Source organism: Podarcis pityusensis (assembly GCF_964106645.2).
Source record: "Podarcis pityusensis genome assembly, chromosome: 2".
NCBI lineage: Eukaryota > Metazoa > Chordata > Lepidosauria > Squamata > Lacertidae > Podarcis > Podarcis pityusensis.
Window position 1 is genome coordinate 81,038,935 of NC_138029.1, and position 26,136 is coordinate 81,065,070.

The 26,136-nt window shown below is 41.9% G+C and overlaps 1 long non-coding RNA gene across 1 annotated transcript in view; it reads right to left on the reverse strand.

Moving 5' to 3' along the window:
- Nucleotides 1-7,489: 7,489 nt before the first annotated feature.
- The window catches only part of LOC308472216, a 71,640-nt gene continuing 52,993 nt past the window's right edge, over nt 7,490-26,136 (reverse strand). The window contains exons 2-3 of the long non-coding RNA XR_013983359.1: nt 13,058-13,119; nt 7,490-7,587 (exon numbers count right to left, since the gene is read on the reverse strand). This is a non-coding gene — a long non-coding RNA (uncharacterized lncRNA). The remainder of the gene's footprint in view (nt 7,588-13,057; nt 13,120-26,136) is intronic.

Below are 26,136 nucleotides of genomic sequence, written 5' to 3' on the forward strand. Positions count from 1 at the left end.
CACTTTCTGGCAGTGGCTCTCCAAGGATTCAGATGACAGCTTTCCCCAGCCCTACCTGGAGACACCAAGGCTTAAACCTAGGACTTTCTGCATACAAAAGACCACTAGGAATGCAGAGCAGGAATGAGGAAACTCAGTACAGTGGTACCTCGGTTTAGAACTTAATCCATTCTGGAAGTCTCTTCTTAAACCAAAACCATTCTTAAACTGAGGTGTGCTTTCCCTAATGAGGTCTCCCACCGCTGGTGCCCTTCCACTGTTTGGATTCCGTTCTTAGACCGAGGTAAAGCTCTCAAACCAAGACACTATTTCCGGTTTTGCGGAGTTTGTAAACCAAATTGTTCTTAAACCCAGACTGTTCTTAAACCGAGGTGCCACTGTATATGATGGATGCAAATACCATTTCAGGAGTTCTGGCAAGATCTTGCCCCATAGTGTTATTGACCTTCTTGTGGCCGCCACATTGGATGCTCCAGTTCTATGTCCTCCTTTGTTCTGATCTGATAAGCAAATTTGAAAACGTTTGAGTGGGCAATTGAATACCGTTGCTCAGTGGTCGAGCATCTGCTTTGCATGCAGAAGGTCCCAGGTTCAATCCCCGACATCTTCAGGTAGGCCTGGGAGAGAACCCTGTCGGAAATCCTGAAGAGCTGCTGTCAGTGTAGATACAGAGGGAGACCGTGGGTCCATCTACATAGCTCATAAGGCAGCTTCTTCTGTTCCTACTATGAATTAGTGCTTTTCTTATTACGCTGCCCCATCCATAGCACAGAGAGTCCAACTCCTGTATAGCCCTTATACACTGGAATGAAGAACAGGAATAACGTGGCCTATGTGTCCTTTGGCTTGTTATTCCAGTATCACAATCTAGGCCTCAGTGCCTCCTAGGTTTCCCTCATTGTTAGCATTTGGGATGACCACTGCTCTCTGAAATGTGTTGTTGTTGTTGTTGTTGTTGTTGTCGTCGTCATCTTTTCTAGGCAAATGATCGTAAGGTGAAAAAACAAAGAAAGAAAGAAAATGCAAAGGATAAAATACCAAAATTTAAAAGCTGAAATGCAACTTAGCAATGCTGCTTTTTTAAAGAGTCAGGGGAAAAACATATTATGGAACGATTTATCATGCTTGTTGTTTAAGCAGTTCTTTCCTATTGTGGTGGCAATCTTGCAGTAATAATAATTCATAATCCAATTTGAAGTACCTGGCAGTTTCTCTGAAATGTTTATATAGCCTCTACAGCCAAAGCAAACACGACCAGGAACATGAACATTTGATGATGTGGAGGTGACCTGTGTTGATTTGCTTACATATGATGTGCTCAAGATCTTCCTAAGATCTTCCTAGCATAAGTTCCCCCTTATGAAGGCAAGCAGCTGTCTGCCATAATTCTGATAATGCCTTCCACTTACAGCCTATGTAAGAGGTTAGCACTGCCCTCTTTGCACCCCAGAGCCTATGTTGCTCCTTCTCTTCCCTTAGCCTAGGGAAATTTCTTTTACAGACCCGTGTTAAGAATCCTGCCAGCTAATACACCTCTGTGTGCTTGATTTCAGTATTTAAAGTTCAATAGGCAGCACCTTCAGCCTTCCCCTCAATGTTTGTGTGACCCCTTTTTACCCTTTAGCATTCGGAAACTTTATTTCTTGCTTAATTTCAGGCCAGAAACATCATCTTTTTCATTTGAGTGGAAGATTATGACCACCAAAGAAGATTTAGCATATATAATTTATAGCCAAAGCATGCCTTTTCCAGTTCTGTGGGTTGCAGAATCTTAAAAATCCTATGATGAAAAAAGAGGATAATTGTCATGAATAGAGTAAGCAGGGCTTTAATCTTAAGCATGCTTGCTGAGTGCAGACTTACTTCTGACTAAACATGCTTAGGATCACGAATACTACACGGCTGTATCCAGCTAAATATTTCAGCGGAACAGTGGAAATCCCCTTTCCCTGACTGTTGGTGCAGATTAGGCCTAATCTTGCTTTAAGCATTGTTTGTGTGGATGAGAATGCCTTCTTTCTCTTTCTTGCCCCCACCCCCACCCTCCCATCTACAAGGACTCTTTTCGTTTGGGTATTTCCCATTGGTTCATCACCGGATCATATGGATTATTATTTTTAGTGTTTTATAGTATTGTATTTGAATCTATCTATCTATTATCTATCTATCTATCATCTATCTATCTATCTATCTATCTATCTATCTATCTATCTATCATCTATCTATCTATCTATCTATCTGTCTATCTATCATCTATCTATCTATCTATCTATCTATCTATCATCTATCTATCTATCTATCTATCTATCTATCGGGACGCGGGTGGCACTGTGGGTTAAACCACAGAGCTTAGGTCGGTGGTTCAAAGCTCCCGTTGCTTGGTCCCTGCTCCTGCCAACCTAGCAGTTTGAAAGCACGTCAAAGTGCAAGTAGATAAATAGGTACCGCTTCGGCGGGAAGGTAAACGGCATTTCCGTGCACTGCTCTGGTTCGCCAGAAGCAGTTTAATCATGCTGGCCACATGCTGTACGCCGGCTCCCTCGGCCAATAAAGCGAGATGAGCGCCGCAACCCCAGAGTCGTCCGCGACTGGACCTAATGGTCAGGGGTCCCTTTACCTTTATCTATATCTATCATCTATCTATCATCTATCTATCTATCTATCTATCTATCTATCATCTATCTATCTATCTATCTATCTATCATCTATCTATCTATCTATCTATCATCAATCTATTATCTATCCATCTATCTATCTATCTATCTATCTATCTATCTATCTATCTATCTATCATCTATCTATCTATCTATCATCTATCTATCTAATCTATCTATCATCTATCATCTATCTGCTGGTTATTTCTATTATTTGTATATGTAGATTGGAGTTTGTATGTTTCAGAGCCCTTTTGTTGTTAGATCCTTGGATTGTCGGCCCAGGCACAGTGAAACTGTGAGTGGCGGGGGCCAAGGATAGGAAGATGCAAAAATAATGGGACAATCATTTTGGGATTAAACAGAAAACTTTATTGATTACAGATGTCAGTAGGTTTTGGTGTAGGCATTGGATGTGTATCCTGATTCATCCTGCTCATCTGTTGGTTGGTTACTTTGGCAGGGTTATTCGAAGGTTAAAGATTGCTCTTTGATATACATCCCCTCCAAGATTACCATTTGGGATGGTGGTGCTATGGCCCGTCAGCCCCTGTTTTGGCATCTGGACAGAGACACCTGTCCTTGGACCCCTTTAATGGGTACCCTGATTCCTTGGAGCAACATCACCTGCTATCCATCTTGACTAAGGATTCAACCCAAAGCCTTATCCACCATCAAGCTGTGACAATTGCTATGAGGTAGACAAAACCCCCAGACAGGCCCAATTTTTTCTGAAGGCAAATTTCTCTCTGGTCTCAAATACCATAGCAAGGTCTTATGCATGACGTTCCGGTTTACCTTCTGTCAGAGCCATAGCATGATGCAGAGGGATGTGTGTGTGTGGATTCCACACTGACTGAGGCAGAGCCAGATATGTATACACATCTATGGTAGCCTCTAGGAGCTTGTTTTGGCTTTTCTAGGAAAGAAACTGTAACGTTAGCAAATCTGCAAACCTAGTTTGACCAGAGGCTGTAGCCCTCTGCAAATGTCTCCTGACACCAGCTCTGATGCCATATGCCGTGCCAACCTTTCCCCTTATATGCTGTTCAACGTATATGTGAATGTATATGAATATGCAGAATCAAACTGAGAGAGAAACATAATTAAGTGCATTGAGCTGTATGCATGAACACAACACCCACCCACCTTCTTTGTTCAGCTAAGTGAGGCTATGATTCATGCTATGAACATCTTCCATATAAATTACTGCGGGTTTGTACTGGGGAGATCAGCTGTCCACAGACTAATGTTGTTTTGAACCTTGAATGAACTTTCTTCACAGCCTCCATAAGGGAAATATTTAGTGTTACATCTCAGTCTCCATTCCTTCTTTCTTTGCAGCAGGTTTATATACAACGGAGTCATATCCTATCAGGCTAAAACCACATTAATTTACATTTTTTGTGGTTGGTATAATTTCTTCTTTCACGCACACTAATTAGGAACGTCAACTGAATTAACTAAATTAACTAACATCAACTTGGATTTTTTTTTTAATGAACTGCTGTGTAACTATAAAGAGTTTTCTGTCCTAAAATATGAGAAAGGAAAATATACTATCCTTTTACCTCAGTTATCAACACAGTTTTCTTTCTGCTGGTAAAAACGATAAGCAAGCTTAGAATCGTGGTTACCATTTTAAGTTGGAGAGAAAAACAAGCCCGTATGCGTATGGTGCTTTGCACTGTAAATAAAGGTTCAAACCAGTCCTTTTATATTATGTTGGAAGCCACCCAGAGTGGCTGAGGCAACCCAGTCAGATGGGCTGGGTATAAATATTAAATTATTATCATATTCCACAATCTGGTGCTCTTCAGAAGACTCCAGCTCCCATCTTCTCCAGCCAGCATGCCCAATGGTCGGCAAAGAAGAGAGTTATTGAGCACAACATCTGGAGAGCACCTGGCTAGGTAAGTCTGGCTTACAGAGTGCAAATGTACAGATCCATGCTTACAAAAAATAACATTTAGGGAAGCAGCAGGGGGAGGGAAGGAGGGAAGGAATGGGTTAACTGGGAAAGAATGTGTGCTGACTCCAGCACCAGGCACATGCCTTGGGTACAGTTCTTCATGGTATAATATTTCTGCCGGCTCTACTTCCCACCTGAGGAGTATCATTAGAGAACGGCTGTTCTAATGGATAGAAGGCACACAGGGTAACTGGGGACAGGGGGAGATTATGTGTGTCTGGTGTTTGCTGTATGAAGTTTCAAACTCTGCTCCACATTGAACAAATCTGAATACAATGAGCAGAGATGAAGTTTGCCGTTATTAAAATGCTCGGCCATAAAGGCAGGATTCAGCTAACCTGTTCCTCTAACAGTAGCCAGTGCAAGCAAATGGCTCTGAGGGTGTTGGGTGAACCCCCAGAACAGGGGAGGTCCTTCTGTTGGACAAGTGGAAATGCTTGCACTGACGGAACAATCTCTTTAGTGCTACATTGAATTCCACCCTAAATATCTTTTAGATGTACTGCAGTAGCTTTTTGTTGGATTTAGTGGGTCATATTCAAAATGGTGGGAATATGAACCCCCACCATGGTTTTTCTATTTCTCTTGCATGTTTATGTACATTTTGAAGTATAGTTACATGCCCAAAGCCTTTTGACTGGGCTGCCTCAAAAACTACAAACAAGCTAGCTATGATTCCAGTTGCACGTCGAGGTCCCCAAGACACCCCCCCAAATAAAACACAATGACACTTGATTTTTGTTTAAGGTTTTTGGCATAATTTTGGCCACAACTTTATTCAAATTACAGCAATGTGAGTGGTTGCTTAAGCATTGGTAGCGACTAACTGACCCCGCACGGGGACAGTCTGACATTCGCACCCCCCATGAAGTCAGCAAGGGTAAGTCACCTGGGGAGAGAGACGGGACTGGGAACCATGCCTCACCTCTCCCCAGATGCTCCCAGGGGCTCTTGCGTGGCCCTAGCCCCTTGCCAGGGGGTTCGGACAAAAGCATGGCGAGCCCCTGCGTTCCATTAACGGAAAACGCTTGCAGCAGCAGCAATTTGGAGGGGCAGGCGCAGCCAAATTCATAGCCCTCCACCAACCAATTCCCAAACCAATGCCTAACCTTACAAGTTGTGACGATTTGCTATGCAGTAGGCAAAAACCAAATGGCACCAGCCAATCAGCCAAATGGACAAAATTCCTACCAGGCCCCTGCCCCAAAGCAGACGACCCCATGACAGGCATAGCAAGGTCAAGCAAACAGCCTAACATTAGGGAGGGAGGGTGATCCGAAGCATGCAGCGAAAAGAGGAAGCTCGTCGCTGCGTGCAGTGTATTTAACAAATAGGGCTGTCCATCAATAAATGGCAACATATAAATCTCCCCAGTAACAGCCTGCCCCTGCTTAAGGATGGCCAAACACTTTTGCCCAGCAACAGCGTGGTGTCTTGTCAGCCCCCACCGCAACACGTGCTCTCCACGTGGGAGAACACGCTTTCTCTATCGGATTATTGAGGATTTCTAGCTTACTTTCATAAACAGGATGAAGAAAACAGGGGGAAATGGAGGGAGGGGGAACCCCCAGATGCTTTTATTAACTTATTTGTCAACAAAGAATGCATTTCAGATGCCATTTGGGTTGTGTGCGACCCTCTGCAACTTCAAAGTGTCTCTCTTCTCATTCAAGTCTGCTATGTTTGTTGTCCTAGAAAATGCGATGGCAATCAGGCCACTGGCTTGTTATTATTGGCTGTCTCAGCTGGGGGGGTCCAAACAGCAAGCAACGCTGACCTTCCCCGCTGCAGTGTAAACACTGTGATGCACTGCAGGTGTTTTCCACATCCTCTGTCACCTCCTAGAAATATCAGTTGGGATTTTCTACTTCCTATTTGGGTTTTTAAATGAAGAGCCGGGTCAGCGTTCAAATGATCAAACTCATAAATCCTCTGACCTATTGTGTAAGCTTTCAGCAAGCATCTGCCTTTATCGTGGCTCATGGCAGCTTTGTCATGCCCTTGTTGATCTTAAAGAATGATAGCATAATGAACATGTCTACTTTTCCACCTTAAATTGCCAGCGAGGAACTGTACAGTCACAGGGCAACTACTTTTGTTAGATTTGTGTATTATTATTACTACAGTGGTACCTCGAGTTACAAACTCTTCGGGTTACAGACTCTGCTAATCAGGAAGTAATACCTTGGGTTAAGAACTTTACCTCAGGATGAGAACAGAAATCACACTGCGATGGCAGCGGGAGGCCCCATTAGCTAAAGTGGTACCTCAGGTTAAGAACGGTTTCAGGTTAAGAACGGATCTCCAGAACGAATTAAATTCGTAACCAGAGGTACCACTGTATTTAGAAAACCACCATCGGGTATTAAATTGCCATGCCTCTTAATGATCCCTTGATTTGAATTTCCCCGTAGGAGCCCACTCTTGCGGGGCTATTCAGTGTCATACAAATTACAGCAGGATGCAAGGTGTTGATAGGGTGACTTTACTAGAACTATCACTTAACTGCTGTACTAAAATTAATGGTTGTTGATTTGCATTTTATGCTCCGCTGGTTTTCCTTTGCTGCAGACCATGCAAAATAAAAGGAGACCTAGTCAGCTCAGGGAATGGCAGCTTCATCTAACCAGTTTCAAACAAACACACACTAAATAATACTCCTGTGTCATCCTAACTACATTTGCTCAAGGAACAAATATTGTTTTAAAGAGGAGGGGGGCAGACTTATAACCCAAGACTAGCCCTCCCCCCGGCTCATCCAAACATGAACAGGAGTTCTCACCAACCTGGTGTCCTCGGGGTGTTTTGGATTACAAGTCCCATTGGCCCCAGCCAGAGTCAGGTTGGATCATGCCAGCTTGATAAATGCCACTGTACAGCTTTCACAGCCCATTCTCAAGTTGAATGTGAGGTCTTGACCCATTCTCTGAGTGCCATCTGACTAGATTGCGCTGCCACATCCTGCCATTAAGGAAAGAATGTAGGTATAAGACTCAAGTATCCGGAAACGGGTCTGGCTAAGCGTTTCAGAATGTTTCCTTGCTTTTTTTTCTCTTTTTGCAAAACCATACTAAATATTTTTTAACCAAGACCACCCTCTCTGGTGACCAAGAATGCATTTCATCAAGCGGTGATAATAATCCAATTCTGACTACAAATTACAATTATTTTTCTTGTAATTTTATATGAGTGCATGAAAGTATACTTTTGGCACACCCCATGCCGGTCAAGTCGCACATAATTCACATGGGATGTTCAGAGGATTTTGGGCCAAGTTGTCTGTGGCTAGGTTTTGGTTTTCTGTATCTCCCCCCGCCCCAATACAGACTAAATATGGTCACTGTGATTTTTTTTTTAAAAAAACTACTAGTACTTAAAATAATAACCAAGCTGTGTTTGTTATTCCTATTCTAGGAGATTAAAAAAACAGTAGTCATTTATTTCCCTGAATTCTACCTAGCCCTAATAAACTCTTAGCAAAGTACTACACAAAGATTGAAAGAGGCAGGAGAGATCACGCAGAAGTGGTGAGTTGACAGAGAATTATGAGTAACTTGTATATCCCATTTGCAATTTATGTGTAACACCTGAAAAGGGTCCTCAAGATGCTCTCCTCACCCACAATGAAATTCCCACAGGCAAAATTGGGGAGATTTCCTTTGGGATGTTGCACAAAGAACACCACTGTGTAACTCTCCCTTTGAAGCATCCTAAGATTTTTTTTGAAACAAGGCACTCACATTTCAATACAATGATACCTTGGTTCTCAAACTTAATCTGTTCTGGAAGTCCTTTCCAAAACCAAAGCATTGTAAAACCAAGGCACATTTTCCCATAGAAGGTAATGCAAAATGGATTAATCCATTCCAGACTTTTAAAAACAACCCCTAAAACAGCAATTGAACATGAATTTTACTATCTAGCGAGACCATTGATCCATAAAATGAAAGCAATAATCAATGTACTGTATTATAAAATAGGTAAGACGGTATTGTAGATGATAAAAATTAAAATTATTTTTTTCCCTTACCTGCACTTATGATAGTCATTGTTTGGATGGGGGGGCTTTTATCCATACCCGCATTCACACAATCAATCAATCAATCAATCAATCAGTAGCTGAATTGGGTTCCACACAGCCACAAAAACAAATTAACCAAAAAAGCCTCAAAAACAAAAATGCAAAATAAATAGTAAAAACAAAAGTGCCAAACTTAATCCATTCCAGAAGTCTGTTTGACTTCTGAAACATTTGAAAACGAAGACACAGCTTCTGATTGGTGCAGGTGCCTCAGAAACAATAGCCGACAGCATCGGACGTCCGGCTTCTGAAAAACGCCCCTAAACTGGAACACTGGGTTCTTAAGCGTGCTAAACTCTAAATTCATTTCGAAGTTCCAGGGCAGTGGAGATCCGCCAGGAATTGTTATATGTTTAGAAAACAGATTGCGAAACTCTGTTTTAGGTAATCAAGAAAAACTGATGGTTTGTACCAGATACACATAATCCCAAGGTTGAGTTACATAAGACAAAAGCTGGGCTTCTAAAACTCAACATGTGCATTAACTGCTTGTGGCAAATTGGTCATCTGGACAAGCCACATCTCCCCTGAACCCGGAATGGTAATGCGCAAAAGAAAACACTGTTCATTTTGAGCTTAGCAGTGATCTACAGTCCTATTAGGCCACTCAGACAACTGGTTCTCCAAAGGCATGGTCATTTATTAAAAGGGCTGCACATATATTCAGGATCCAGCTGCTTTAGTAGAGAAAAAGTGTTTTAAATGTGTTATCACACTGTGACACCAGATGGCGCTGTAGAGCTCCATCTTTCACCAATGTGTTTTCCCGTTGTGTGGTTTACAATGCATTTTCCTGAAACCTTTTTTTGATATGTCTAGATCCAGCCTCAGTCTCATGAACCAGCTTTCATTTTGTCTCTTAAAAAGAGAGCGGCTTAGTGCTCTCACTTTCTTCCTACCTAGCCATAGCAGACAGTAACCAGGTGCATCATAAAACATTTGTCTTACCCAAAAGTCATAGGGTACCTCCAGACTGTCAGCATTTTGAGGGAGGGATACATTAGGTTTGCAGAATTAAATAAATGATCAACAAGAAGACACAAACAAATCAGGATGAATGTTCTTTGTCCTATAACCACCGTGTAAAGAAATAAGAGCAAATGCTCTGGGAACACTGGCCACAGCCTAACTGCTGCATGAGCTATATGCAAGCAAATCAAGCTGAATGCTGGGGGGAAAACCAAGGCATCTGGATTAGCTCATAGAAGTCAGGAGCACAGAGGATGCAGGAAGAGCCCAACCAGGTGGAATTGCTGACATTTTACATGCAGCCCAGTGCTTCAGTGGAGAAACCACCCCATGGCAGCACATAGTTGAGGAGAAGCATGATGACTAAACATTGAGTTGCAATGCTTTCTGCGTGTTTCTTTTTTCTTCAAGAAGATGTTGTGAAACTGCACCTAAAAGGCAGTAGCTGTAACCATTACATGCACATCTTATCAGTTCTGAACCTGGGAAACGGTTAACTAATTTAATAATTACAAGTCTGGGGGGGGGGGAATACTGTGTTGATTTCTTACAAGATAGGCTTAGTAACACAGCTAAAAAAATTTAGAGAAAATAATTTGTCCATTGTTTCCTTTGACCCTTTAGTAATTGCATACTTGGCAGGATTACAGTATGCTTAGAGCTAATTCACACAACCACATCTGGGACTTATTTTCCATCTGTAGCAACATCTCCCTTTTGTTGCCGTCAGCCTTGGCTGACTGTGAAGTAGTTGTCTGGCTGCTTCACCACTTAAATACCCCTTGGAGGGCACCAGGAAGACAATCTGCATTAGGATGCATCCATGGCAGAGCATCATTTGCATCCCATTAAGTCTGACAATAACTTGGGAAGATGGCAAATCTTTTTTTTTTATGCATTAAATTGAACCCACCAAGAATACCTATACAGATAATAAAAAGGTAAGTATGACATCATGGTGCCATTCTTGTGGCTGCAAACTACAACATGGTAACAAACTGGGCTCTCTGAACTGCCAGGCCATCACAGCACCATCAGAGGTTGAGGAAAAATAAGGCAGAGACAGAAACCAGTGGGCAGCCCAGCCAGCGAACAAAGAAACAGGCAGCCCAGGACAGCTGTAGAGGTTTGGCGAGGTCTAAGGGCAGAAGGGAGAGGAGAGAAGAAGGGGCGGTGGCTTTGGGGTGTGGCTTAGGCAGCATTGGCAAATGAAGAGAGCAGCCTCTAGAGTAAGGTTACCAGATTTTTTTCAATGAATCCGGGGACACTTTTCAACTTCAATGGATTTTGTCAGGGGACTGATTTGAAATCCAGGGACTGTCCCCGGGAAACGGGGACGTCTGGTAACCTTAACTCTAGCAATGTATTGCAATAGTGATGTAAGGATGAGTGACTGTGTTCGTACATTGTGATTCTACAGTCATCAGAATGAAAGAACCCTGTTGGATCAGACCAAAGGCCCATCATGCATGCCTCTGGGAACTCTGCAAGCAGGACATGAGTGCCAGAGCGCCCTCCCCACTGGGACTCTTGAGCAACCAGTGCAGTCTCTGATACTGGAGGTCATACCCAGCTATCATAGCTAGCAGTGACTGACAACTTAACCCGCCCCCCATTTCTCTAACCCCCTTTTAAAGCTATCCAAGTTGGTGGCCTTTACTATATCTTGTGGGAACAAATTCCATAGTTCAAAGATGTAATATGTGAAGAAGTATTTCCATTTGTCTGTCCTCAATCTTCCAACATTCAATTTCAAGTTCTACTCAAATTGAACCTCACTCTATCCACTTTTCCCAGATCTTGCACATTTTTTTGACACAAGCATATATAAAGTACAGGTTCTGCTGTGGCCCCGTCCTCTTCTTCCTACTTCCCTCTGCCATCCCCATTTCTTTTCTCCCTCACTTTTAAAGGAAAGTCTTTTTCTTTCTTTCCACTGCGCTGGCAATTTATCTACCACTTCCTCCACCTCTTGCTGACTCTGATAAAGGGCAACGGGTGGGGTGTGTGAGTGAGGGACCTTCAGAGTGAGGTCTTCTGCACAGGCTAGAAAGCAGGTTTTAAATTTAGTTTTAGTTACTTGCAATGAAAATAAAAATCTAGAGATTGAGAAGTGGCAGCAGGGTTTCCTCCTCTGCATAAAGGTTGTTCAATGTGTCCATGGCCAATCTGGTCCTGTGATCAGGCCTGAACACAGAATGAAATATGTCTAGAAAATCTGTATCAGTTGCCCTGCCATGACCCTCTCCACCACCTTTGCAGAGTCAAGGCATCTAAATATGTGGATAAATCATTGCACAAGTGCAAAACTGGTTCTGCCAGTAGAATTCAGCAGTCTGAGAATCTTAGCTTGCACTTTTAACCTTGAAGGCTGTGGAAGATGGTCTTAAATGGGTGTGAATAGACTTGGCAAAATCTCAGACACCAATAGTGAGAGCAGCGGCGTAGCGTGGGTTATCAGCACCCGGGGCAAGGCAAGTAATTTGCGCCCCCTAACCCGGGGCAAGGCAAATAATTTGCGCCCCCTAACCCGGGGCAAGGCAAGTACAGTAATTTACTCTCCCAAGCAGCAGCAGCAGCGAGGCTTCTCTTTCCCCCGCGCTCTCCTGGAGCTGCCTCTTTTCTTTCCTTTTTTCCCTTTCTCCAAGGCTTTTCGCTTTCTCTCCTTAATTGATTCCTCCTCCACACCGCAGCGTTTCCTAGCTGCTTCCCCCCCCCCTTCCCCTCTCTCTCCTCCTCGCTCTGCTTGCCTTGCCCTGCACCGGCAGCAGCAGGCGCAGCCAGACCCCCGCCAGCCAGCCCGCCCGCCCGCCCACCCAGCTTCCTCTCCTTTTTTTGCCCGCGGCAGAAGGCTTCGCTCTCCCCCTTCCGCGACCTCCTCGCCAAGCCGAGCGAGCGCGGGCTCCCTAACCCGTGGATTTTAGTAGGGGCAGAGAGCTGCTAGTGCGAGCGCGCCCCCGCCCATGTTGCGCCCGGTGCGGCCGGCCCCCCTGGCACCCCCCATGCTACGCCGCTGAGTGAGAGTGGGGAGGATTGGATCCTAACTAAGCTTCTATGCAAGCCATACTGTGTCTCTTGATGTTAGCTCTGGCTAACATCATGGTACACAATTTAGATTTTTTTTGAAAAAGATAGCAAACCTGCATAACATCAACAGGAATAAAATGTTAAATGATTTTTTTTAAAAAAAACCCAATTAATAGTATATAACAATAATAATAACAATATAGTAGTAGTAGTAATTTATTATTTATACCCCACCCATCTGGCTGGGTTTCCCCAGCCATTCTGGGTGGCTCACAACAGAACACCAATAACAATAACAATAACAATAACAATAACAATAACTCTCTCTCTCTCTCTCTCTCTCCTTGGACCTACCAAAGTCATGAAAACCGCAGGTGCTTCAAACCAGGTTTTTTCCTGCAATGTCCTGTAAGATTCTAAAGAAGAGTTTCAGATGACATACTGTGATGCATGTTTTTTCTGTACATGGTTCAGTTGAAGCAAATTACATCTGAAAAGTTCTTTTTTTAAAAAACAACAACCCAAACCCTTATGGTCTTCCCTTGTAGATGTGTAATATTTCAGCCCTGTTTAGATTAGAATGACATGATTACCCAGTAGATCCCCCCAAATTAACTGGAGACGAAGAAGGGAAAAAAATTTAACTCATCAACAATGTAGGTGAATTAATTATTTGCTCTTGCGTCTGAATTGTGCAGAATGCACCCTAAAAATCTGTTGATCGGTGAAAATCTGCACTGACACCTCTTACCCCCATTACATTGCTTGAATTTTGCCATGTTTGGTTCTTGCAGTTTTATTCATATTTGGAAAGCCTTTGCTTTAACCCACAGCTCTCAAATCAAGATCTGGGCCTTTAATCTCTAATCTTCCCTCGCCTAGTTCACCCCTCCCCAACAAGTTGGATGTCTCCTGCAATTGACTGCCAAGCCTGAATTTTAAACAGTACATCTGGGTGCACAATGCCCCTTGCCATTGCATTAGTGGAACCCTGCTCACAGGTCTCTGGATACAGCCAAGCATGGACAGAATATCCATTAGGGATTTGTAGTCACTGAAGATCTGAAGGAAGGAGTTAATCCCAACAGTTGCTTTATGCCTTTCTGTGAAGACGCTGACCTCATTTCATAGGAAAGTAAGGAAGTTCCAATCTAGGGGTTTGGGGGAAGAGAAAAGAACTCCATGTACAATTTTAAAAGTACATTTCTTATGCACATGACATCTGTAATTAGAATGCACTGTAGATGTTACGCTCCTGTTGTATTACTGAAGGCTGGCATGTTACAATCAGTTTGCTTAAATTCCTGAAGTTACAATATTTATATTTCTTAACTTGCCATACCCTTGTGTTATGTGAGATGTTTAGCCATTTCACTGGGATGCCATAAATATTACTTGGCTGGTGCACATACTCTTATGAAACACATCTGCATGTAAATTTAATATAATGAGATCTAAACAAATCTCAAGCTATGCCTTTTCATACGGAGAGCTGTGTTCTTCATTGCAGTTTTCGCTTTGATGTCCAAGGATTATAAATGTTAAAGCAGATTTGCTCACTTGCTCCCTCCCTCCTCCTTTGGCTCTTTTATGGCATCACTGGGCATGAAAATCAGCCCACAAAGCCCATAAAACCACTTAAAATGGCCTTTAAATGATAATTAAGTGATGTAAAGGTCTTTGCTGTGTGTGCTTGCTACTTTAATCTTATGATGTGTCTCAAGTATTACATCAGAATTCTCCCTTTTTTATTGTCATGTATTGAACTGAAGTGTCTCATTCATCTTTCCCTGTATTAGGTTTATGAACTCAACAAGAAGGAGTTCCAGGACTAACCACAATAAGATTATCTTTGAGATGCATTAAACGTGTGGAATTTATTTTATTTCCAACAAAACAAAGGCTATCAAGTGCAGCGTTCTAGTCCCAAACATTACTCCCACAGCGAACTACTGCTACAAGCAGTGCCACTTGTTCAAAGCTTCTATATTCTTTTAGAAATCTCATTACCAGATGACTTTTCATAGAACCTTTTCATTTCCTAGAAATCTAAGAACAGAATCATAAAGTGCAGCATAATGGAATACACTCACTCCTCTCCCTCAAAAAATTCGTCTTATTTTGCTACGTAAAGGTAAAGGGACCCCTGACCATTAGGTCCAGTCGTGACCGACTCTGGGGTTGCGGTGCTCATCTCGCTTTATTGGCCAAGGGAGCTGGCGTACAGCTTCCAGGTCATGTGGCCAGCATGACTAAACTGCTTCTGGTGAACCAGAGCAGCGCACGGAAACGCCATTTACCTTCCTGCCAGAGCGGTACCTATTTATCTACTTGCACTTTGATGTGCTTTCAAACTGCTAGGTTGGTAGGAGCAGGGACTGAGCAACGGCAGCTCACCCCGTCGCGGGGATTCGAACCACCGACCTTCTGATCGGCAAGCCCTAGGCTCTGTGGTTTAACCCACAGCGCCACCTGCGCCCCATTTTGCTACATAATGCATCTTAAATGTCAGTGATAGGCCACAAATCTTTGGAACTCTCCTTCCAAAGGAAAGGAAACTCAGGTAAGAGTTGCCCCTGGAATGCTTCCACATCTGCCCAGGCATATGGAATGTCCAGAATGAAAGAGAGGACTACAAATATATTTGGGACAGTGAATACCATCTTATTCTTCTTCCTTCTCTGCATGTGGAACACTGGAAGGAGAGAGCGGGGAGGCAGCTGTAGTCAAAACAAGAAGCTACCAAGACGGGGACCAATATTCTCATCAAGGAACTGAGAAAAAGAGATGGAGTTTTACAGGTGGACAGCCAGGAAGGGTTGTTCATTAATCTGAATCTGGATCCAAACAGGAAGGCTGGTTTTGTCCAGTGGTGAATGAAGAGGACTCAAGCTCTGCTTCTTCGGGGCTCACATCACATGAATTGGCTTCATTGCTGTATAGAAACAGGATGAACATCAGAAGAAATATTGAAGAGTAAATCAGGTGATTCTATCTGGGTCCTCTTTATGGAACGTGAAACAGTCAAGGGTATGCATGCATGAGATGGAGCACTAGGGAAGAAATACTTGTATTTCTAGACCCATGAAGGACAGAGCCTTTTCCTCAAATCTTCATCGCTACAATTGTAACAAAAATATACTGACAATAGAGATTACAAATTCCTGAACTATGTACTGTGTGTATCTACTTTTTTAATCTGTATATATTGCAATAAAAAACCAGGCACAAGGTTATACAAATAGCCTAAAAGTGATTGACATGCTAATAATGCCCAATCAAGCCGGTAATGCTCGTGTAACAAGCTCCTGAGAAAATAATATTTTTGGTCAATAATACATTTTTAAGCGAAGTGTTTGTTTTTAATTAGCCTCATATTTAGCTATTTAGTCATGCTGTGTCTATCAGCCATGGCTAAAAAGAAAATAACACAGGCTGACTTGAACTGTACTGTTGCCTTAAACTCTTTAACTTTCATCTCTTCCTTTTTGGCTTTCTTTTCTGCATTCCACCAGAGCTTGCTTGAAAGCATTGGGGGCATATCCCAGCTTGTCCTGTTTCTCCTCTTCCTGAGCGCTTCCTCTCTCAGAGAAGAATTAGGTGATTCTTGTAGGAGAGGACCTCCTGCTCTGCTGTTATAAGCCTGGGATAAACAAATGGGATGCCAGCCAGTCCCAGCCAGCAGGGATAATGGTCAGGGATGATGAGAGTTGTAGTCCACCACACCTGAGGGCTTGTTCAACATACAGCAAGAGTGTTTTGTATTGTGTAGGCTCCTATGATGTAAGTAATGGGCCCTGCCTGCTAGCCTGCTCCCTAAAATATCACTGGTTTGCTCATTTCTATATATAGGGTGCCTACATTCTGCATGGAATTTGCATTCTGCAGGGACTTTTCAACAATTTGATAAAATACATATTTTTGTTATGTGCAAATGGCTTTAGATACCTATTAGGTCCATAAATTACCATATAGCATATATTCAACACAGAGAAAACAACAACAATTTGTTGTTGACAAAGGACAGCTGGACATATAAAGGGCCCCATTACCTTCAGCAGCTTAGGACCTCATCAAACCTAAATCCGGCCCTGTCCTCTACATTAGCTGCCGTATGCCTAAATGTAAAAACATTCTCATTTCCACAGGTTTTTTGCCTGCTACAGTCATTTTTCTTGCCCTATCCTTTTCAAATTGAAGCTGTCTTGATATATCTGATCTCTCAGGGGAGAGAAAGTTGTGAACTGTACCATGGGCAATTGGATGGTCCACAAATTGGGATTTATTCCTTAAACCAATCCTGGTTTAGTCAAACATTTTTGCTGTTTAAAGGAATCATTAAGGATGGGATAGCAATTCTCTCTCTCTCTCTCTCTCTCTCTCTCTCTCTCACACACACACACACACACACACGAGTACCAATAAGTTTGGGGGGCATTATCAGTCCTCTTCACTCACAAAATGATATTTCTGATGGTCAAGGAGGGGGTGATCTGCATTCCCATTGGGGAGCTGGGCAAGGTGGAGAGTTTTTAACTTCTTCACTCAATCCAGCAGCACAAAGCGTGTTCTCCCTAAAATGAGAGCACGTGTTGTGGTGTGGGCCGCCAGGCCACCCCTCGGTTGCCAGGCAGGTTAATAGTTATTGCCTGGTGCAATGATTGGCTGACTGGGTTGCTGGGGCAAATTGTATGTAGCAAATTGGGTGGGTGGGACCATAGGCTTTAAATATTGGGGCACACTGCTTTTGGTTTCTCTTTTGCAGAGTGCATCGGATCACCCGCCCACCTGCCCTGTGTTCCGGTTGACCTTGCTTTGCCTGTCATGGGGTCGTCTGCCTTGGGGCAGGGGCCTAGTAGGAATTTTGCCATTTGGCTGATTGGCTGGTGCCACTTGGTTTTTGCCTACTACTTAGCAATTCGTCACAACTTGTAAGGTTGCGGTTAGGCATTGGTTATAAAAACTGGTGGTGGAGGGGTGAGGATAGGCTGTGCCTGCCCCTCCAATGGTGCTGGAAGGGAAGTCCGTTAAAGGAATCCCGGGGCTTGCCACGATTTCGTCCAATCCTTGAAATGGGACCAGGGCCGGCAAGCCTTGGGGAGCTGGTTGGGTGAGCGGTGAGGGACTGACGCTCAGCTCAACTGATCCCCAACATTGTTATCCCTTCACTGGCTTCCGATGGAGTTCGGAAAGTCAGTTCTGTCCCAGGTGGGGGGACAGATAGTCATAACCAATGTCTAAGCAACCACTCACAGATTTTGTATTTTAACAAAGTTGTGGCCAAAATAGTGCCAAAAACCTTAAACTAAAATTACGTGTGATTTGTGAATTATTTTGAGGGGTGGCTTGGGGACCTACACATGCAACGTCTATTTTATTTATCATCTTGGGGACAGATGTTGGGGTGGGAAGAAAAATCTGATCCAGACCCCCAGGTCAGAAATGAACCATCCCAAAACTACACAAATTAGGTTCTAGTCCCCTACAGGTTAGGGGAACTTGTACCTTAATAATTTCTAGAAGGACAGGGTGTTGGTCTCCAGCACTGAGAAGATGGACCAGTTTATTATACTACATTGGAATGCTTAAGATAAAAGCCAGCCATGCAGCCAGCAAACACACTCACTGGTAATGACATTTATGCATTTCACTCCCACTTAGCAGTGTTCATCTCACTGAACTGGAATCTAAAGTGTTGAGCATGTTCCCATGTCAACTGAATACATTTGGTTTTATTGGACTATTGACAATTTAAAATTCTGGTTGCCAGCTGTCACTAAGGCATGCAAAGCATGAAAAGTAATGGTAACATCAGATAACACAGGACTGAATTTTTTAGTTTTTTAATGTGCCAATGGTAGTTTAATCCCATTGGGTACAGAACTACCCAAAACAAAGATGAAATTGAAAAGAGACCAAGTGTTATGGCAGCAAATGCAGCAGGATATATAGGACCACATATGGACACCTGAACACACCTTAAAACATATTTTCCCCTAATTCACACAGGCTACAATCTTCTCATAGTTATCTGCATGGAACCAGTTCTATGAGTCCTAATTTATGTCTCTTGGATTAAAGCTTCTGTAACTGGGTGGTGAATGTCTTTCTTCATCCACAGAAACAGAGGTCATTGAGAGACAGGTAGAAAGAACCAGAAAATACTCTACTTCCCCATAAGGCAGATTATCTTAGGTTGAAATGCTGCTGACAGATGTGTCAGAGGCAAAAGAGCTTGCTACTCTTAGCTTGTTGTAATGCTAAAATATTTGGATTCTTGGAAGTTCCCTCATTTTCAAATGTCAGCTTAAATCTACCTTCTGGCTAATCATATCCACTGCTTCCCAGTTTCCATCAGATCCTCAGAGACACAGACCCAGCTAAGACATTACTTGGGCAGCATGGCTGCCACCAAGAAATCCAACCCATGTGGTTTGGCAGTCAGAGCGTTACAGAACTAAATGAAGGGGAGGTGCTTTTCACAACTATTTTCAGCAGCATTGACAAGTGTTCCCCTGTTGATGATTTTCCAGGGTGTGGTCTGAAAGGGGTTACCCATTCAGAATGAGGGCAATGTTTCCTGAGTTTGCTGTGCTTGCTTTCAGTGATGATAGCACATAGCTCATTTGATTGGCTCTGTAGTGTTTCAGTGCTGCCCTGTTCAGAGTGTGTTCCCACACTGGTTAGGATAACTTGCTTACATATATTTTTCATTCTTCTCACTGCTGTCCACATGATCCAGTCAGTCAAGGACAATGCATCTAGTGTGATGACAAATTAGAAATGGCTATGTGACAACAATTCTATTTCACACGTATACGAAGCCATTGGGAGTGGGCTTTACAAAATATGGAGCAAATTGTAATCACGTATGCTTGTGAAACACAGCTCTATTTCTCTATAACATCAGACATAGGAGTGGCCAAGTAGGCTCTGGACCAGTATCTGGGCACAATGGTGGGCTGGATGAGGACCAATAAATTGAATTTAAACCCTGGCAGGATGGAGGCCCTGCAGATGAGTGCCCTTCCCTCCCCCCGAGTATTTTTTGCTAGTTTTTTTTATTTTTATTGGCAAACTTTTTTTTGTTTGCTTTGGTATTTCACTGTAAATATCAGAGCTATAAAACATTAAAGCTGAAGCAAGTGGGGTTGCTTTTCTAGCTTTCCGTCTGTTAATTTTTATTTACATGATCAGTGAATGGCATTGTAGATTTGTATTTTGCTTTTCCTTCCAGGAGCTGAAGGTTGTGAACAATATCCCCCATCTCTTTTCTATTTGCAACAGCTCTATGTGGGAGGCTAGGCTTAGTTAATATATGTACACTACCAGAAGTTCTTGCCAACAGATGAAGAGGGTGGGGTGGTCTATTATGGGGGCTCAATCCACATGCAGTTCACCAGTCCCAAGAAATCTTGTTGGCATCCCTGACTTTGATGCTTGAAGGAAGATATCTTCCCATCTCAGGTTACGTAGAGCCCAGAAAGACCCAGCTAGTCTTATGCCATCCAAGCAGGAGCATTGTGTCCACCTACTTTGTTTTCCAAAGGCTAGCTGATGCCACCAGATACGTGTTGTCCGGCATATTTAAATTTCCCTATTCAACCAGGATTCAAAACTTTCTAGATGTTATTCAAAACTTCCATTTCAGCACAATCCCACAATCTCAGAGAAAGCTGGTAAGTAGACTTAAGGTATAGAAAGGAGGAGGCCCTTTAAATATAAACAATGTGTGGCTCCACATCCACTATGCCCTATGGTAGGGAGGTGAGGTGAAAAGGAAAACAGGACTCATGAACCTTTAATAGATGACCAGAAGAGCATCCACAGAAATGTGCTCTTCTGGACAACTGTTAATAGCGCAGGGGTAACCCATACCTCTTTTTTACCTTGCTAACATACTATACAGTCTCAGGGCAGCCCCTCCCCTTGTTGTAAGCCAAAAATAATGGAAGCTGATTAAATAGCAGGTCAAATTTAGTTTGACTCCTTTGTGGACATTTTCTTGGACCAAAAAGACCTAAGACAGTAATTGGAGGAGGAAAATGCCACTGAAAAGAAGAGGCAGTCAGTGTGTGGAGTGGGGGTGGAGGAGAGTCAACCACCAGTTCAAGAAGTCAGGTGCTTAAGGTGAGTATTGTGTTGGTGATCTGTTCATACGCATCAACTGTGTTATTTTGAAGTGACTATTGAAATCAGAGAGCATTCTGTTCAGCCAGTATAAATGCGCTGGCAGGTAATGTTTCCTTGACTAACTCCAGGATGTGTTTATCTAGATTGAACTAAAAAGTGAAATTAACACCATAAAATTCCCTTTCAAAAGGTAATTGCTAAGTCACTCTATCTCACATATACAAAGTGACATTGCCTTTCACTTGGGTTAACAACTGCCCATAGATTATCTTCAGGGGTCTTCTGATGCAAAAATGTTTTATATGATTGCCAAATTACTTCTGGAAAGGGGACCATGCCTTCAACCATTTTTTATTATGGTCAGATATTCAACCAGTGGCGTAGCGTGGGGGGTGCAGGGGGGGCCGGCCGCACCGGGCGCAACATCTGGGGGGGCGCTCGCACTCGCAGCTCTCTGCCCCTACCACGGGTTAGGGGGCACTGTATTCAACAGATGAAACCTTATGCCTAATTGGAGTTCCCGTGATAGATAAAGCTGTGGCTATTGAATTCCTGATTCACTTCATTTCATACAGCTGTAAAAAGATACAGAAATTTTGCTAGAAAAAGGAAACAACTCTTTCAGGAATAATTCCTCAAAATTCTCAAGTGCTGTTGATTCATCTCCAATAGTTCCTGTCCACAATAAGTCATCTTAACATTGTGATATCTATCAATATTGACGGAGGGCCCTATTGCCCAAGTCAACATAGGCTTTTGACATTGACATAATGCAATGAGAGAAGATGAAATTACGAGGTTTGTGAGGCCTGCCTGTGATGATCACTTTAATATGGCTGTTGCCACTAACCACAGAGCAGCTCGATCATTCTGCTTCCTGGACAGCCTTCTATCATCACAGTCAACAGAAGCTTGTCTGTGGCAGGCTGGGCATATCAATATTTTGTCTCCCATCTGAAAATAAAGCACTACAAAACACTTGTGCATTACATTAAATATTTTATTCATGCAAAATCACCAGCATCTCAAAAAGGCAAAATATGGAATATTTATTATGATTTGGCTTGAATCCTTATTATTACTTGTGGCTATATATTGATGTGTGCAAAGAATCAGAAATTATGGAAGCTGAAAAATTGAAAACACATGTTCTGAAGACAGAGTGAACAGAGGTTTATATAAGGAGCAGATTTATGCTTTTTCTGAGCTAGGCCAATAGCCCATTGATGGCAGTATTATTTATTCGTGGCAAAGTAGCTTTTGAGAGTATCAGTCAGACAAATTTCCCAGCTCAACTACCTGAGATCCTTTAAAAGACGTGCTAGGAATTGAGCCTAGAGTATTTTGCATATTTGACTTTTTTTCTACTTCCCTGCCTTTAAAAAAGAGAAGAGGACAAGATGTGACTCACGTAGTCAGTCATATTCTCTGTCTGATGATGAATAGCATTTATATGATTAGGTGTGTTTTTAAAAGATTGCAGTTGTGACTCTGGTTTTAATTATTTTTGTGAACCATTTAATCTTAGGAGAAGCAAGATATAAATGTTTTCAATCAAATAATCGATCAAAATGTGATACATCCATCAAATGCAGTCAAAGGGGAGGCTTATCACCAGGGAAGTACAATTTCAGCTGGGTGTAAAACTTATCTGGGTTGATTTGAAAGTTCCAGGCATACATATGACACCTGTCATTATACTGTGGAAAACATGATCAGCATTTCCTCTATGAGACTATGACTGCCATCCACATTTTGCAATGGACCTCTTAGTTACTTTTTTTTTAGGAAGGTATAGGCACAATATGACTGAAGTGACTAAACATCAAGGATAAACTCAAAAGGAATATTCCCCCCCCCCATTGGTTACCTGTACTCATAAAGAGAAAAATGTTCCAACTTGACCCTTGAGCAAATAATATAACCAACAACCTGACATAAGAATTAACCAGATCCAAATGGGATATTTTAGCAGCTAGATTTTCCTTGAAATTATGCTGACAACAACAACAACAAAAAACACATAAATCCACGGACACTGTATAGACAGCAAAACCTGAATACCTTCAGTGGTATCACAACTCTTTGTAAATTGTTTATAAGCAGTACTTAGGGATATATTTTGTCCAGCTTGGGATAGAATGTCATGTTCAGTAAACGAAGGATTCATAGATGCCTTGTTGGTGTTGCTCAGCTAGAGGTTGAAATATTTATTTAGTACATTCTATCTTCCCTCTAAGAAGTTCAAGGTGGCATACATAAATCCTTCCCTATCTTTACCGCACTCCCATTTTATGCTCACAACAGTCCTGTGAGGTTGATTAGATTGATGGGGGGTGGGGGAGACACACACACACACACACACACAGAGAGAGAGAGAGAGAGAGAGAGAGAGAAAGAGAGAGAGAGAGAGAGAGAGAGAGAGAGAGTGACTGGCTCAATATCACTCAGCGAGAGCTTCATGAATAAGTCTGTTCTTAGGGAGATACTATAGGAAGAAGCTGTAGCAACTCTCTTTCAATGAGCACAACTTCCATCCCTGAAAGAGAACTACTCACAGCAGCCAGTCCTTTCATGGTCCAAAATGCATTGTATATTAACAAGCCCAGCTGTTTATGTTAGTTTCCACTTACATCCTCTTTGACTTGAAATTTCAATTCCCATGTGGTCTTAAAAAAAGGAAGAAAGAAGTTCCAACTTATAACTTTCAAAGTTTAAGCCTTGAGCCCTGACAAAGTTACTACTTGTTTAATAGTGCATTTTAAATTACCCCTGGAAGACTACAATATATTACTAGACCAATTTCATGCCCCTCTAAGCATAAAGATTGGTTCATAGATAAGAATGTATTTCAACAAGCGGTGGTTCAGATCCAATTTCCAAAATGTGACAGTCTCCAGGTCCTGGCATCTGGGAATAAAGTGTACACCCCTGTAGTTCCTATGTTAATAGGCATCAATTACACATGTTCCTTCATTGTCCAAAAAGCTTTGCATATGAATAGGGTAAACAGTTAATTTACATCATTTCACCTTGAAATATTGATTTCTGTGTGGAAAAAGAAGAAGAAGAAGAAGAAGAAGAAGAAGAAGAAGAAGAAGAAGAAGAAGAAGAGCCAATCATTGGAGCTATTTCATATTTTCTATACAATTTATACACAGCCATGGCAACAATGACAATGTTAGTAAGTGGCAGGTTCTAACTGTGAACACAATCAACAACCTCCCCACCCCCAAATATTCAACGCATACTCAGTTGAAGATACCTTGTTGAAGGCTGTATCTTTAATGTTGAGGTGCTCTTATTCATTTGGCTAGAGCTCTGGAATTCCTAGAGAATTTTCCCCTTTTTGTTATGTCGCATTGCTTCTTCCTAATTTCTAGCAGTTATCTCTGCAAAGCAAATCCGTCAGCTACAACTCAAGGATTGATAGATCTGTCAACTTTGGTTTTCTCAATTCCTATTTTTTTCAGTCTTAAATTTAAGACATTTCTGCAATGATTTGCAACCCCCTCCCCAAATTATCATGACAGATCACCAGCATTTTAGTATGAATTGCTCCTAACAAACCCATTTTTTAATGCGGTTTTGACTAATGCAAGCAATTTCCACTAATACAATGCATTTTTGCATGCTATTTTCATGTTAATATTTTATGCAGATTTCCCCTTAATATATGCATTTTTTGCAAAACAAAAGTGGTCAACAGTATCTGGAGAAGTGCAAATTTTGAAGGTGTGCCTCGGGTCAGTTTTTGAATTATTTCAGAAAGTGCAGATTCAGTAGGTGAACATAAAGTTGGTTCACCATTAATTGTGAACTGAATTGAATTTCTTCACCATTCATAGCTATAACACTGAAAAACAAGCATATGTGTCCTTTTCCTTTGCACCCCTGTTTTGTGACCAATCCATTTTCCTTTTGCAGAAATTTAGCCTTTCATTCATGAAGAATTCATAGAGGTCTGAGCATTGTCATCTTTGAGCCTTGGCACCTGCAGAATAACTCTGGCTTAACATCATAACTTTTAAACTAATTACATATAGAGTTCAAGAAGGTTTTTAAAAATAATTGCTAAAGAAACCCACGAGATTCTTAATGGCTGTGAGATTTGATACCTGCTGAGGAGTTCCCGTTTGCAATTTGCCTGTGAAAAACTGCATTTACATGAGGGAATTATGATGGATCCTACACTCCTTTATTATTACTAATAGCGGTTGGGAATGTAGCGCCAAATGATGCATGCATTCTCTTTTAAAAGAGAAAAGTAAACTATAAGCCAAGTTAAATGAGCTTTAAAAATGAACATGATTCATAACAGATACAATGTTAAAAACAGACAAAGCAAATGTAAATTCTGTCCCTTTAATGGTAAAATGTTTAAGTGCATTTGCAATAGAGTTTGAAAAATTAAAACCATTCCCCCTCTATGCATATCTGATTAAAAAGGAAATTTGGAGTTTGCATTTGAAAGAATGGCGATGCAAACAGTACAGACAGCCGAAACGTCTACTTGAATTAGCTTGCTTGTGGAATGGTAGTCTTAAACTGATGATCACATATAATCTGCAATGTATTAAGAGCATATTTTTTATTGACATCCCCATATTACATTTCAAATGCCTTTCCATGGAATGTTTCAAAATGTCAACTAAAATTATTATATGCTTCACTGAAATGACATCTGTCCCTTCAGCACTCATCTAGCACTTTGTTATTGCGAGTATTTGGACAGTTTAAAAACAGGAGATCACTTACCGCGGTTTTCTGTGTCTCAATCTAACTCTGTCCCATTTGGTGCAAACTTTGCATTCTTGTTATCCACAGAATGGATCTTCTTCACGTGTAGTTTTGCCTTCGTTTATCATACGTTTAATGAACTCAACAGGCAACATAAAACAATGATATATTTCGGACAAAGGAACAATCATGGGCAGTCAAATCCCTGCAGTTAAAAGGAAATTTCAATTTCCACTATAATCTTCTCTTACTGCTCTGCAAATAATAGGCACTCAAAGTCAAATTCCACTTACTCCATCATGCACTGCAAATTTAAACAGGGGGAAAAGCCCTTACCATTATAACCTTGCTGATGCCATACTGAAATTTAGCACTGCAATCATAGTGTGCAATAGTGCAATGGATTCTGGTATGATTCTTTCTAGTTTGCCAAGTGTAAAATGTCCTTGGGGGATCCCTAGGATTACTGAATGAGGAGATAAAAATATGTCAACAAGCAAGCAAGCAAGCAAGCAAATAAAACTCTTAGTGTTGGAGCTTCCTTAGCCCAACAAACAGCT